This window comes from Camponotus floridanus, unplaced genomic scaffold (assembly GCF_003227725.1).
Source record: "Camponotus floridanus strain SB8 unplaced genomic scaffold, Cflo_v7.5 scaffold107, whole genome shotgun sequence".
Lineage (NCBI taxonomy): Eukaryota > Metazoa > Arthropoda > Insecta > Hymenoptera > Formicidae > Camponotus > Camponotus floridanus.
In genome coordinates this window covers 303,686-313,774 of record NW_020229223.1, presented here as the reverse complement: position 1 = coordinate 313,774, position 10,089 = coordinate 303,686, and the positions used below count along the sequence as shown (strand labels likewise).

Genomic DNA, 10,089 nt, shown 5'->3' with positions numbered 1-10,089 from the left:
CGCTTCTCGCTGTGTCCGCTGTCCGCCTGCCGCTGTCCGCTTGCCGCTGTCCGCTGTCCCGCTTCCGCCTGTCCGCTGTCCGCTTCCCGCTGCCGCTGGGGTCCGCTGTCCGCTTGTCCGCTTGCGCTGTCCGCTTGCGCTGTCCGCANTTCCATTTTAAGAAATCTTTTCTTTTTACTAAAAAAATGACTGGATTATAAATAGTTTTTATATACATGTTACAATCAAATATATTTAAAGGTAAAATGAAATACATGCGCTTTTATCGTTGCTTGATTAAATGTGTGAATAATAATAATTTAGGGTACCAAATTTGCTCAAAATTCGAGACAAATCAAATCTGATAACAGCAAGATTTAAAAAAATTCCACCTTGAATATTTGGCAACAACAAATGAAAGATTATCAAAAAAATTAATTTTTCTGTTGCATTTAACAGTTAAGACTTAGCACGTAACAATAATTGCAGATATCTTACTGATATCAGAGTACCCATTCGATTTATCTCGAATTTTTTTAATTAATCACACATTTTTATATTATATCATGCATTCCTAATATATTATTAAGAATAATATTAAAAAATAGTTTTTCAAATATGTCACAATTTACGCACATGTATTTTATTATATGTACACTCTTATCTAAAATAAACTAATTATAATATACATAAGATAGTGGAGCATCCAGTAATTCCTGCAAGTGGTTTCTTAAAAGAGACCAAAAATAAAATTAATTCAAAATTAATTAATAAAATATACTTGTTTGTAACCATAATTTTTCAAATAATAAAAATTTTGCACAAAAAGTTTGCGCAAAAACTTATTAAATTAAATTTATATTTGAAAAAGTGAATTTTATCTATTATATCCATTTTTGAATTATTATTTTCATTATTAAAATAATAGTAATATTAATAGGAGGATATTAATGGAAGAACATTTTTAACAAAAAGAGAAAATATATCTTCTCTCAAAGTATAATGAATTTTGTAATTCGATTTCAAACAATGTGATTGTCGTTAAATCACTGCCAAAACATTGTTTCCAGGAACCGCCACGAAAACCTGGGTTTAATTCCTACTCTGTAATGAAACTTTCAATTTTCAATGAGGCACCGAACTAAGCGTTGCGGATAGATCTTACAAAAACCGGCGAGAAATAACTTTCCGCAATGAAAATCGTTTCGATTCTCCGCCAGTACAAACCGCGCATTTGCTAGCGTCCACCTGACATGAGGGACAGCGATAAGGCTTCTTCGTCGAGACAGCGATCACATCCAAAAACGTGAAAAGAACGCAATTGTTTGCAATATAATTTATTATAAAATCGTAAATCAATAAATCGTAATCTATAAATATTTAACGCGATGCGAAATTCTCGAAATACATTAAATTAAAAACGATAATCAAAGAAAATTATTTTGTTTTACAGATTTTAATTTCCGCATGATTGATAATGTTTAATATTTCGCGATATTTTATTTTCGAATATACTTGTGTTTTCTATAATATTAAAAGAACGACAAATTTTACGTAAAAAGCTAATATCTAATTATTGGGTTAACATCGTGTTTTTCTTGATTCACTTTTATTTAATAACCTTTATATTATGTAAAAAAAATTTTTTACGGTATTTGCGCGATTACGAAAGTTTCTCGAATTTATTAATAATCTTTTAGTATAAAAAATAAGCTATCCAAATATTTGAATAATTTTGCAATAAAAATATTCAAATAAAATATATCAAATATGTTAATTAAACAAATTTTGTTATTGTACGTATTCACCTAATTTCGTGTAATGTACAATAGATTTCTTTTACATTATTACAATTAGATTATAATTTCTATACAATTGCAAAGAAAATTATGAAAAATAAAAAATAATATAATTACAATTTATAGATATAATTATAATGTTAATTACAATTTAATAATTAATGCTATTAGTATCAATATTCTCAACATAAGAAAACTGCAAAATTTTTATTATTTAAAATGATTATTCAATGATAATCAATGTATATGATTTCAAATAAGTTAGAAAAAAAATTATTTAAATTGAATTACTTTTGTCTCTCAATATTTTATCAAATAATATTATCATATTAGATACTAATAACATTCATCTTTGAATTTAAAATTATAATTTAAAAAAAAATACAATTTTTAGTAGTGATAAAATAAAATATTAATACAATTTACAAAAAAATAAAATATTAAATTTAGTACATGTTATACATATAATAAAATGCAACTTAAATGTACATTATGTATTTAAGTTACATTTTTTACATTTTCCATACATTAATTTTTTTATTTTTATTTATAGTTTTTTTTATAATTAATTTCAATTCTTTATATATAATTTATTTAATTTTATATGAAATAAATTATATATATATTTAATTTTTATATGCCCTAATAGCCCTAATAATCTTAACAATCCTAATAGACCTAATAGCCCTAACAAGCCTAATACAGACCCCTAAAAATAACATATTTTCATGTTTTTTTTTCTTGAAAATAAATTTAATTTTTATATGCTTTAATAGCCCTAACAAACTAATAGGCTTAACAAACCTAACAGTCCTAACAGCCCTAACAGACCTAACAAAGACCTAACAGCCCTAGCCACCCTACTTGCTGGCTTACGCCAGCAAAAATTCACGCTCAAGTGAAATTTGGGGAACCCTAATTAGGAATCCGCGATAATGAAAAATTTAGGAAGCCCTAACCGGAAATTCGCGATAAAAGGAAGCCTTAGCGGCGCAACACATCTTTTGGCCAATATTGCCAATATTGATGTATTTTCCAAGCCAGTTATCTCTGCTTCTGGCTATATTCATTTTGACGACTATTTGTTTACGATCGTACGATATTATGATCGTATTTTAACGTGTGTCATTTAGTCGTCAGAAATCGCAAAATAAATTATCATGCATAAAATATAATTAGCATGCATTTTAACTCTCGGTCGGCGGGTTGCTTATAAATATTTTTATTTTTTAGATTAAATATTTAGAAATTAAAAATCTATTTTTAAAATCGTTTTGTAAAAGTCTGTGTGTCCATATATATATAATGGAAATAAATATTTCATGTATGTCTATATCTATTGTTATTTTACAAATATTTTTTCTTTTACTTTAATTTTTACACGTATTGTCCCGCCAATCAAGAATTAGAAGCAACGGATTTCTTCATGCACTTACAAATCCTTTGCTTCAAAATAAAAAGTTGTCACTTACCGACACTGATGCGCAACAGCGGAATTGATATTGAAGCTATGTTGTCTGTAACATACAAATATAAAATGCAAATTATATCAATGTTCAAAATAATTAATATTTTAAGAAATTATTATTGGACTCATTGAATTTTATATCCGATGTACGCAATTATATATAGATTATATAATAGATATTATATAATAGATATTATATAATTATATAATAGATGTATAAATATGAAATAATTTATAAGTAATTAATTTTTTTTAAGTAGAAACTTTTATAGAAAGAATTATTAATATAAAAATTTGTCCAATCTTTCATGTTTAAATCATTTATGTAAATCAAATTAATTAATTAATTAATTAATTTATATAAAATTAATGTAAATAATAATACACACCATCAGGTTGTTCCGCTGGTGCAAGATGCCTTTCCTAGGCCTGCTCCTCCTCTCAGATCATCTGGGTTGGTTACATCTATAACATACACATAGAAAATCGAAACTATAATAACCAAAATAATTAATATTTCAAAGAATTATTATTGTATGTATTGTGTATCTTATATTCAATCCATATAATAATAAGTAGATTCATAAAATAATTCTATAAATTAAAGAAAAACATTATTAATAATTCTTTAATAATTTTATAAAAGCTTATGTCTTTACAAGAGATTATAGCTTTTATTTAAAAATCTTTTTCTCTCTTATGTAAAACATATAAATAAACAAATCACATTAATTGTTGCGATTAATTGTTTGATTTAAATTATAATAAATATATTTAATATTTAATATATAATTACAAATAAATAAATTGCTTACCAGAAGGTTGCTCTGCCGAAGCTCGATGCCTTTCCTAGGCCTCCTTCTCCTCTCAGTTTAATCGCGCGATACTTTTAGCGGCACTCCCGCATTCACGTGCGATATTTTTATATCGCTATTTTCGCACTTTTACGCGCGATACTGAACGGCACTCCCGCACTATTATTTCGATGCGATTAAAAATTTTATATTTGATCGCGCGATCGTATTTTTATACGAAAAGTCCAACGCGGAAGCGCGAAAACGCGATGACGCGAGAAAACTAAACGCGAAAACGCGGTAACGAGACGCCGCCGTCCGCGACACGTTGACAGCACCGACGACGAAAAGTCGACGACGCAATATATATATATATATATATATATATATATATATATATATATATATATATGTGTGTGTGTTTTTTTCTCTGAAAATAAATTTAATTTTTATATTCCCTAACAGCCATAACAGCCCTAACATCCCTAACAGTCCTAGCAGTCCTAACAGCCCTAGCCGCCTTACTTGCTGGCTTACACCAGCAAAAATTCGCGATAAGGTGCAATTTGGGGAGCCCTAATCGGAAATTCGCGATAAAATTTAAAGACCCTTAATCGCGCAACACATCTTTTGGCCAATATTGACCATGTATTTTTCAGGCCAGTTATCTCCACTTCTGGCCATTCATTCTGACGACTAATTTGTTTCAAAAACGATATTATGATCGTTTCTTTACGCACGTTATTCAGTCAAAAATTACAAGTTATAAATTATCATGCATAAAAGATAAAAAGCATGCATTTTAACTCTCGGTTGGCAGATTGGTTAGAAATATCTCTATTTTATAGATTAAATATTTATCGATTAAAAACCTATATTTTTATAAAATTGTTTTTTATAGAGACCGATATATAATAGAATTTTAGAATATTTCATGTATATCATACATTTGCAACAAGAATATCATCTATCTTTATTAAAAATATTTTTCCTTTACTTTTTCACTTTAATTTTTACTCGCGTATTGTCCCGCCAACGGAGAGTTAGAAGTAATGGATTTCTTCATGCATTTATAAATCCTTTGCTTCAAAATAAAAGGTTGTCACTTACCGGCACTGATGCGCAACAGCGGAATTGATATTGAAGCTACGTTGTCTGTAACATACAAATATAAAATGCAAATTACATCAATGTTTAAAATAATTAATATTTTAAGAAGTTTATTATTGGATTCATTGAATTTTATGTCCGATGTGCGCAATTATAAATAGATATATAAATATAAAATAATTTTATAATTAATTAATTTTTCAAGTAGAACCTTTAGAAAGAATTATATAGAAAGAAATATTACAAAAATTTTCCCAATTTTTCTTGTTTAAATCATTCACATAAATCAAATTAATAAATTAATTAATTCATTTATATACAATTAATATAAATAATAATATTCACCATCAGGTTGTTCCGCTGGTGCAGGATGCCTCTCCTAGGCCTGCTCCTCCTCTCAGATCATCTGGGTTGTTGCGTCGATCTATAACATACAAATAGAAGATCTAAATTGTAATAATGTTCAAAATAATTAATATTTTAAAAATTATTGTATGCATTGAATTTTATATCCGACGCATATAATAATAGCAGATTAATAAAATAAAATATTACTAATAATTCTTGAATAATTTTATAAAACCTTTACAAGATTATAAATTTTATATAAAAATCTTTTACTTTAAAATTCGTATTTAAATCATATGAATAAAAAAATCAAATTACGATTAACTGCTTAATTTAAAATATAATAAATATATTCAATATTTAATTTATATATATATATATATATATAATTGCAAATAAATAAACTATTTATTTACCAGACGGTTGCTCTGCCGAAGCTCGATGCCTCTCCTAGGCCTCCTCCTCCTCTCAGTCTTAATCGCGCGATACTTTTAGCGGCACTCCCGCACTCACGTACGATATTTTTATATCGCTATTTTCGTACTTTTACGCGCGATACTGAACGGCACTCCCGCACTATTCGATACGATTAAAAATGTTTTGTCGCGCGATGTATATATTTAATATATATATACTTTAAACGGCACTCCCGGTTTCGGTACGAGCGAAAATCCCGTTTCACTTTTACAAGAGTCATCTTCGAGTCAACAGGTCGGGAATTCAACGCATCTTATCTCCGAACAAGAGTTAAGTCCGAAACGGAAGAAAACTATCGATTGATGGAATCAACGCGAATGGAGTTCACTCGACTCTTGTCCGCGCCTAATATCCTATCTCAGACGGAACAAGAGAAGGGATCCATTAACGACGATTCCAAGCAATCGATCGAATCCTAACCGATCCGTACCGAACTGGAGCCAGAAGCAGAGCGTGACCTCAATCAGCCGGACTTTTGAGCAAAAGCACAAAATCGCGCGCCCACATACACAGTACTGGCATCCGCATGCGCGCCGGCATCACCTAAGTGCCGCGTTGCACCAGGCGTGAGACAAAGATCGTTGCAGCAACGACTCAATGAACATCCCAGTTAATTGACGTCGGAAGATGACAACTCGATGACAAATAAATGAAATTGGGATTGCGAGAAAGTCCAACGCGAAAACGCGATGACGCGATGACGCGAAAAAGCTAAACGCGAAAACACGATAACGAGACGCCGCCATCCGCGACACGTTGACGGCACCGACGACGCGAAAGGGTACTTAGCTTCCTCTTCAGGCTCCTTGAGATTTATTCTAAATTAAAAAATTTAAAATAAACTTCAAGGCACCATCCAAGTACTAAGCCCTCCCACCGCGACAAGGTGTACCCCGTGGGAGGGTTATATTATATATAATTTTATATATAATATAATATATAATTAATAGATATATAATTATAAATCTTCTTTATAAAACTCAAAATAATTCATTTTGTAAAACTAATTATTACGCGTAATGAATTTGTTGTTTTCATTATTGATATATATATATGCAATACATGTATATTAATACGATTATAGTCGAAAGTTTAATATAATTGAAAGTCACGATACAACAATCGTTTAATTAATAATTAATTTAAGAATATACGACGTATTTCGCACTACGATCTTTATTGCTCGAGTGTCGCTTTATGAATGATACGAAGGCCATACGTTGTACGACTAGCGCGCTATTGTTTACGTCAAGATCGAATGCCGTGTTATTGTTCGTTCGTCATATCGAAATATATTGTATTATATTTTATATTACAATATAAGGTAATATAAATATGTTAACGTACGTAGGATATTTCGATGACAAACAGATAATAATATCAATCTTGGCGTAAACAATACGTATTTTTATTATATTATATCATATTATATTATATTATATTATATTATATTATATTTTACATATTTTAATACAGCAAATAATTTTTCGATATTGATCGCGATCGCGTCTAGAAAAGAATTTAACGGGTCTTATACTACTACTTTACTCTTTGAGTGTCATCGCGCGAATGATAATAGAACCGAACAAATTAATCCAAAAGACCGTGTTATTATTATTTTTGTACCGAAACATTTTTCAAGACTATGGCATATAAACATATAAGAATATACGACATATTTCGCACTACGATCTTTACTGCTTGAGTGTCGCTTTGTGAATGATACTAAGACCGTATGACTAGCGCGCTATTGTTTACGTCAAGGCCGAACGCCGTGTTATTGTTCGTTCGTCATATCGAAATATATTGTATTATATTATATTATATTTTATATTATAATATAATATAATAAATACAGCAAATAATTTTTCGATATTGATCGCGATCGCGTCTAGAAAAGGATTTAACGGAGCGTCTTGTATACCACTACTTTACTCTTTGAGTGTCGACGCGCGAATAATAATAGAACCGAAAAAGTTAACACGGTCCGAAAGACCGTGTTATTATTATTTTTTTATCGAAACATTTTTCAAGACTATAGCATATAAACATTAGCGCGCTATTACGGCGCCAAGATCGGTTATTGTTTGTTCGTCATCGAAATATTTTACGTATTTTAATATATACATATATGTATATATGGAATATATTTAAGTATATAAAAGTATTTTAGATTACATAGATTTTTTAATTATAGGATTATTTATTAAAAGATTGATGTATGGAGTCTTTCATTATGTTTAGATTCATGATTCAATTATTTTATTGTGCGTTCTCACAATTCAAAATATTTCAATGATTGAAAAATAAAGCATCGCAGATATATTGTATTTGACTCTATAAATATCTATAAATACTAAAGAAATAATTTCTGCTCGTAAAAATCGATTTCATATCGAAATAATAATTTATTATTTTAGATTTCTGTTACTATAATTCTTAGTTGATTAAATGAATAAATTACGATTAAATGCAATAGAGAATTTTTGTCGCGATTTGTATATAGATATTAATTATGTATTATTTATAAAAGTTAATTAATCATATAGTTATAATAAATAATTTTCGGTGTTGATCGCGATCGCATCTAGAAAAGAAATTTAACGGCGTATCATTATATTACTCAAAAAATATTAGACAATAACATATAAAATTATATAAATATGAATAAATATGAAATTATATAAATCGTTTCATAATCGGCATGCAGATATTACAAATGCTATCTGCATCTGATTTATATAATTTTTCATATGTCATTGTCTAATATTTTCGAATGTGTAATAATATTAATGTCACGTTGAAGGTAGATTAAAAGATAATCCGAAACGTTCATATTTATTGTATGTATTGTGACGAGTAATTTGAAATATACTAATAATTTTAAATATATTAATAATTAAAAGAGAAAGGATTTTTCTTGTGCTCCAGTTATCGCGCTTTTTATTGGTTCTTAGTTATCAATTGTTTAGTTAATTTTTAATTATTATTAATTGAGCCAATTTTTTATTTTAATTTTAATACTTATATTATTTAATATTTAAAACTAATATTTAAAAATAAACTAGAATATTTTTTGTGTTATAATTTATTTTCAATGATGAACCGTTGATAAGATTTTTACGTGATAAAGATCACGTAAAAATGGCGGTGGCGATGGTGATGATGGATGATGTGTGATAAATATATTGTATCAAGGAATATATTAATAATTAATTATATTATTAATACAGGGAGAGAAAGACCACCCAAAACTTTAGATTTGTATTAAAAATTTAGCGTTTTGAATTATCGATACTTGTGTTATCGACGAAACAATCCAAAATAATGTTACCTACTGAAAACATTCAAGATTTAGCTTCGTAGTTCATGTCCACGATTTTATTTCAGAGGGCGTATTGCCTTTAGGAATTACCCAAGTGATCTATGATGTTTCTTATTCTTCTTTCTGATTGAAATTAATTGAGGCAAATATTTTTTTTAATTAAACGGTAGTATATATTAAATTACATATAATAATGGCGATGGTGGTGATAGATACTGTGTGATTAATATATAATATAATATAATATCGGGTAATATATTTTAATAATTATACTTGATAGATAGATAGATAGATAAATGGATAGAGAGAGAGAGAGAGATCACAAAACTTATTTATATTACAAATTTATTTAATATATACAAATGTTTTGCGTTAATTATGTTATCGACATTTCGTGTACGAGGCATGGAATATAATCCGAAATTATGTTACCCATTGAAAACATTCGTAGATTTGACTACGTAGTTCATGTTTATATTTTTTGTTTATAGGATGCATTGCTTTCAGAGATCGCCTAAAAGCAGACTATGATAAAACAGAGTGAAAACTATGAACAATTTTGTTGTTTGTTTTATAGATTTTAAAAATGGCTTGTCATATGCTACATATTTGTAGAGTTGTAAATATTTTGATAAAAATGTTAAATCTGTAAACAATGGTAACGCAAATGAAATATATCATTGTCTCTAAATCATTATATGTAATTAACATGTAATATGTATATTTAAAATTAATTTAATTCTAATCTTTATCAATTTAATTCTAATAAAATTATGAAATTTTTTTCAG

The 10,089-nt window shown here is 28.3% G+C and overlaps 1 long non-coding RNA gene across 1 annotated transcript; it reads right to left on the bottom strand.

Moving 5' to 3' along the window:
* Positions 1–5,032: 5,032 nt before the first annotated feature.
* LOC112639150 lies at positions 5,033–6,001 on the bottom strand. Its single transcript, XR_003123315.1, has 3 exons — positions 5,915–6,001; positions 5,496–5,574; positions 5,033–5,195 (listed from the first exon to the last, which is right to left on the bottom strand). It is a non-coding gene; the product is annotated as an uncharacterized LOC112639150 (long non-coding RNA).
* Between the last annotated feature and the right edge of the window lie 4,088 nt (positions 6,002–10,089).